The sequence below is a fragment of the Dermacentor andersoni genome, chromosome 1 (assembly GCF_023375885.2).
Source record: "Dermacentor andersoni chromosome 1, qqDerAnde1_hic_scaffold, whole genome shotgun sequence".
Classification (NCBI taxonomy): Eukaryota; Metazoa; Arthropoda; class Arachnida; order Ixodida; family Ixodidae; genus Dermacentor; species Dermacentor andersoni.
The window spans coordinates 144083494-144090107 of NC_092814.1; the positions used below are offsets into that span (position 1 = coordinate 144083494).

The 6614-nt window shown below is 41.0% G+C and overlaps 1 long non-coding RNA gene across 1 annotated transcript; it reads left to right on the forward strand.

Annotated features, from left to right (window-relative positions):
* The first annotated feature begins 1256 nt into the window (after nucleotides 1-1256).
* Nucleotides 1257-4745, forward strand: LOC129380605 (uncharacterized). Its single transcript, XR_008608773.2, has 2 exons — nucleotides 1257-1361; nucleotides 4374-4745. It is a non-coding gene; the product is annotated as an uncharacterized lncRNA (long non-coding RNA).
* The last annotated feature ends 1869 nt before the right edge of the window (nucleotides 4746-6614 follow it).

Genomic DNA, 6614 nt, shown 5'->3' on the forward strand with positions numbered 1-6614 from the left:
ATGGTGATGATGTGGCAAAGGTGGTGAATAAGTGGCGAAAGCCGGCAGACCAGGTGGTGAATTCACCACCTGGTCTTCCTCTGAGTTGTCGTGGTCTTGCATGTCTATAGATTAACAATAGACAAACATCGTTAATCTGGGCCCAACCCGTGTACGCTGTAACCAAGCGCAGGTACCGGTGGATAATACGTAGCTGCGTTTGATATAAGCCACTGAAGTTGTATACTGCTGAGATTGCTGTAGAGCCTATTTGTAGACATTAGTATACACATAGTGTATACCTCCGCATTTGTTGACCACATGATATCATCTACGTAGCCGCTCTCGGCAATCCCAAGACAGTCTTCACAGTTGTCGCATCACTTTTGCGGCAGTAGAATAAAGTAAGCAAAACGCCGATCCAATTGTTATAATAGATGTTATGAACGCCAGCTTCAGCTACAAGTGGATTCCAAACAGACATCAAGCTAACAGCAAATACACTCGTAATGTTTGTAGCTGACAACGCGGACTTTGTGAATGTGCGATGAACCGATGTCGCGCATGTGGTCTTCGCGTTGTGTGTCGTCCGATTCTCGGATACATTTCACATTGTCTTCATATCTCGGCTGCGTCACTAACATCGGGCGGTTTTTTGTTGACTGATATCCTGCGCTATAAACCTATCAAAGTTTCTCATTCACTTAAAATAGGTGCCAAATTCTCTGAGCCCACCCAGTATTTCGCCGGCGGTATGCCTGCGCAGCCACGCATATGAGTACCTCAATGCTGTACTGATTGCTTTGACCTATCATCGGAACAGAAAATTAGCACTAACATACGTGCGGGCATCACATTTGGCGGTACGCTGGAAGATATGCTACAAGTACGCTGTATTACTAATCGACGCTGGCAATAATGCGTCTGAAACGTCTGAAGGGCCCTGTAACGGCTTTTACAAACAGCGCATTCATGTTAGCGTTCCAGTCTCATACGACAGCCCACAGCGTTTGTCATACAACCTACCAGCGCATTTCCTTCGTCCATGAAAAAAGATGAATAGTGGTGTTAAAGATGAATAAGCCACCCGTTCCGGCGCGCATGGCGCGCAGAGAGAGAGAGAGAGAGAGAAAGAGACAAAAAAAAATGAAGGAGGAAAAGGCGCTCACACTCCTCGGGCTTTACACTCCTCCGAGCGCGCACGCCCTCGCGCGCGGAGCTCCTGCGCATGCTCGGAGCTCTTGCGCATGCGCGGCGGTGCGCCGTCTCAACGAGTGCGCCAGGCACGTAAACGGTTGTACCGGTGTGCGGTGTATGCCTGAACGTCGGTGTCTGTGTATGCGTGTCATCTTTGTGGCATCACACGTCAACTACACTGAACGGTAAGCTTTAGCAAAGACGTTTTGCGTCAATAGCTCATGATTATGTGAGCGCATCTCTTAGCGCGAAGCGGCTGCATGTAGCGCAGGCGACTCGGGTATAGTGTCGGTTTGTCGTTGACATGGTTTGATAACGCGCTCTTGTTCTCGCTTCTACTATACGGAATGTTTTACGGCGAGCGATCGCTCGGGCTTGTTGATTTTAGCATTATAGTTTACGTGCGTAAAGAAGGACGTACACCATGTTTTAACTTGATACTGTATGTTGTGTATGTTGTGTATGTTGTGCATTGTGTATGTTGGGCAGCCAGTGCGGTAGATCTAATTTCGTGGCGCTTGATCCGGCCGCGATGAATGCTGCGCCGCATGTCTAGTGAAATTCTCGTGACACGCTTTACGTATATATCTCGAAATTGTGTTAGCATCAAGAATGTTCAGACAGACACGTATAGTTGAATAACTGCTAACGTACTCGAATGAAAGGCCGTGTTTGCGGGGCATGCATCAGCAGTGTGTGCGCTGCCGTTTTCGCATCGTTTGGGAACTTACCGCAAGTTAATTTAGGGAAGTTACCGCAAGCAAAACACGAGACTTGAAGAAATATCAAGCAAAAATCTCTAATTCACCCAATCTATTTATATGCAACCACAAACGCTTTGGAGCATCAAACCTGCGATAAGCTCAGTCACTTGCAGCTTCGCAACTTAGCCGAAAAAATTGGAGAACACTAAATTAGTCGTTCCGGGAAGCACCTTTACACGTTTCAAACTGAAGGCATTGCGTTTGACGGTAGTTGGAAGATTTTTTTTTGTCTCTTTTTTTTAAACAGTTTAGCAGCAGAAGTTATCTTTCGAGCTATATGAAAAGCGTTAAGCGCCTTTCGATGCTTCGGCGTTATGCAGTTTACGTGCTCTTAATCACTAGGCAGCTGCTGGCGCAGATTCGCATTGTGCCAGTCGTGCATGGTATGAAGCCCTTGTCGTGTGTAATAAGTGTTCCGGTTTTCATTACTGTTGCATGTAGTGCCGTCGTCTTGGACAGACTGCATACTATATGCGCTGTACAAAAGAAAAAAGAGCCAGATTATCAATTTGGTGGTCTTTTCTTAGTAGATAACGCACAGATTATTCAAATAATTCAGTGGACATTGCATTTGTTCTACCCTTATCACCACGCCTAAGAGATTGTAACATGTTTTAGTTGCTAAGTAACCTGATCAGTACGCCCCCATTCATGTGCATTCTACTGAAAGTGTGGCAAATGTATTCATCTCGAAGTATGAGAAAAGAGACATTGCAGACTGTTCTAAACGGAAATAAATTGCAAATGTTAACGTGATTGTTCAAAAGTGCAGTCAGTATGCTGAGCATGTTCGTTCGGCACGGGCATATTGCATTAACACCTGAAAAATGTGCACAGTCCAGCCGGGTATCTTTGTTTCAACAATTATTATTATAGGAATCGTTTGGGATTCTCGCATTTATTTTATTTTTATAAGTACACTGTGTGTCACATGAACCTGTCTTGAAACGAAACGTACCGTTGCTGGCACCGGCGACCATTACGGTTGTCTAACTGCTTATCACACTGTAATATAACGAAACATCATAATGGTACTGATTAATATTGCCATGTAGTCTTTAGTCAGAGAAACAATGTTAAACTAGAGGCATAAGTGATGAGAGCAAATTATATAAAAAACTACTATTGAACCGTAAAAATATCTCATTGTATAGTTTTCGCTCACATTGTTGCATTTGTTTTACGTGTGTCTCTGTGTCTTCCGTGCTGTACTCGTGTGGCCATCAATTAGGAACTTGCCGAAGCCCTTGTCAGCTTTATTAAACAAGGGATTCAAGTCAGTTGCATCTAATACTACATATCAAGTGACCGACGTGTTATTCGTTTTATCTAAATATTATGGACTGGCAGTACTTGGCAAGCATTAAACCACAATATTATTTTTATTGCACTTAAGCTGCAGGCGTCATAGATTGCCAGAAAATTTTCATGAAAACAGCCAGGGAAGGCTTGGAAAAAGATCGGGAAATCTTAAAATGGCCACATAGGTATGCTGTCTTGTCATATGTCATACAACGTTACCAGAGAATCTCTGTGTTAAATATATTTTTAAAACCTTTCACTTCATAAAAATTGAGGGAAATTGGTCCTATTTATTGAAAAAAAAAAGAAAGTCAAGCATACTGACAAGGCATTTCTTACTCAATATGTTTTTTTTGCGTTAACGTCCTGAACCTCGATAGCCTAGAAAAAAATTTCATCTTTCAAAGCACCTTAAATAATTTACTGTGATAGAATTCATTCGAACTATCTTATCAGTTCTGTTTCCTAGGAGGTGCATATCTGTCGTGCCATGACACAAAGTGCTCGTGTGGTATTTCGGGTGCTCATGTGGTATACCTAACTTGGAAACCTGTTAGCATGCCCAAGAGGCCTCATTACCTGTAAGAAATTAAGTGACCATATCAATACAATCAACCCATCTGCCTTCTGTTGAAGTTATGGCCAATGACCATTCATTTAAAAGTATGAGAAAGACATTTAAATGTGTATTAAGCAAAATAAATTACAATCTTAGGCATGATACTGTGAATATTCCAGTCACGTCTTCTGAAAATATCCCTCTGCACGGGCATACTTAACTACCAGCCAAAAAATTGTACAGACAGCACAACTGGGTAACGTTTCAGCAATAAATATAGAGACCATTTGGGATAAGTACATTAATGCATCATATATGAACTTGTCATAAAAGGGAACATACTGTTGCTGGCACGAGCAGCAGTTGTGACTGTTTAATTGTTCACCATACCATGCAATAAAACATTGTATAAAGGTACTGATTTGTATTGACAAGCAGCCCTTAGTCATAGTTAAACCGCATTAAGTATTGACTTAGATGGTTTGAGCAAATATATTAAGCTGCTTAATGAACATACAAAGAATACACACTTGTTATTTTTGCCTCATATTGCTGCATCTACTTATTTGCAGCATACACCTGCAGCACCTTTGGGACTAATGACACAAAGGTCAAGGCCAGCCTGGCGACCGTGCTTGCCAAGGAGTAGTGTAAATATGTAATCTGTTTCCATAATTAGCATAAGACATGAATTTAAGGAATTCATATATTATATCGAGCAATAAAAACGGTTAATGCATTGCCGGTGCATTTGTTTTATTTTTTTTGCACTGCATGATTCAACACTATATAAATTCTTTCTGTTTATGCAACATATATGAAAGTACAGCTGGTTCAGGAGCATTATTAATCTGCTAACGGTAATGCATAAGTGCAGATGAAAAGGAACAGGTGCACATGCATAAATACATTCAAAACGTTTTGCTACCGCATGTAAAGAAAAATGTAAACTAACTTGTAAAAAAAAAAAAACTAGTAGGTAGCCGCTATGGAGTTATGGCCTTATACACTCTTTGTAGACTTGTCTATAAAATGTCTGTGTCTGTAGATTAATGAAAATGCATGTTTGTTGACAAATGTCTGCAGAATGTCATAGAAGAAAGTGTATCGGATTATAAAGTTCTGTTTTTGTAGACTGAAGTCTATAGAATGTCTATAGACTATCTATATACATTTGTCTATAGACATTCCATAGACTTCAGTCTGCAAAAGTAGAAGTGTATATATAGTTCTACTTTTGTAGACTGAAGTGTATAAAATGTATACAGACAAATGACATCTATAGACATTCTATAGACTTCAGTTTACAAAAGTAGAACTGTAAGCCTATACACTTGTCCATCGACATTCTGCAGACAACTGTCTACAAACATGAATTTTAATTAATCCATAGGCACTCTATAGACTCAGACTTTTTATAGACTAGTCCATAAAAAGTGTATGGCCATAAGTCTATTGACAGTCTATAGGCTCAGACTTCTTATAGACTAGTCTATAAAATGTGTATGGCCATAAGTCTATAGATAGTCTAAAGACTCAGACTTTTTATAGACTAGTCTGTAAAAAGTATGGCCATCAGACTATAGACTGTCTATATGTAGTGTATAGACAGTCTATAGACTCAGACTTTTTATAGACTAGTCTGTAAAAAGTATGGCCATAAGTCTTTAGACTTTCTATATGTAGTGTATAGACAGTCTATAGACTCAGACTTTTTATAGACTATTCTATAAAAAGTGTATGGCCATAAGTCTATAAGCGGTCTATAGGCAGTCTATAGACTCAGACTTTTTATAGACTAGTCTATAAAAAGTGTATGGCCATAAGTCTATAGACCGTCTATAGACAGTCTATAGACTCAGACTTCTTATAGACTAGTCTATAAGAAGTGTATGGCTATAAGTCTATAGACAGTCTATAGACAATCTATAGACTCATAGACTAGTCTATAAAAAGTATGGCTATAAGTCTATAGACTGTCTATAGACAGTGTATAGACTGTCTATAGACTCAGACTTTTTATAGACTAGTCTATAAAAAGTGTATGGCCATAAGTCCATAGACTGTCTATAGACTAGTCTAAAGAAATGTCTATAGACAGTCTATAGACTCCATAGACAAATGTCTATAGACTGTCTATGGACTTTCTATAAAAATTTTTGTAAGGGAAGCCTAAAAAAAGCCTGCCTTGGGCCATTAGAGGAGCTCAAAATGAGAAGCAGGAAACGTGTGTCAGTGCAGGAAGTCAACCAAGCAGTAATAAAAAAAAACGCACAGCGTTCCATTTCTTCTTTGAGAACGCAATCTCTGCGCAAGCCGCCAGAGCCTTTCAGCGGGCTCCTTTGTTTCTATTCATTTGCTGGCGTGAGCCCTCTTCTTCGCGTATGCCACCTAGATTTCCGGAATGAATATGAGATAGGCAGGTGACAAATGCAGTTAAAGATACCCCTTCAAAAATGGTAATGACAACTAACTTATAGCCCCAGGTTTATTCCACACCACCTACTAAGCCTGGCACATAGTTTCAGCCGTAATTGCGCGTTTTCTACTGGAGCGCCGGCGTTGTAATTGAGAACACGTGTCGGGCGCGCCGCTGCTCATGGTGTGTCCGACGCACGCACGAAAGGAATTCGCCGGGCCGTCTTCGCATTAGCGATTCCACCAGGGTATCTGATCCGTGCCGGCTGCGGCTGGCGTGCAGCTACAAGTGGTGGTTTTGTCGAAGTAGCGAAGCCTCACCAGTGCTTCGTTTGCCGCCAGCGTTCTAAGCGATGTGCGATGCCCCAACAAAACGGAATCGGGCTGTGATAACC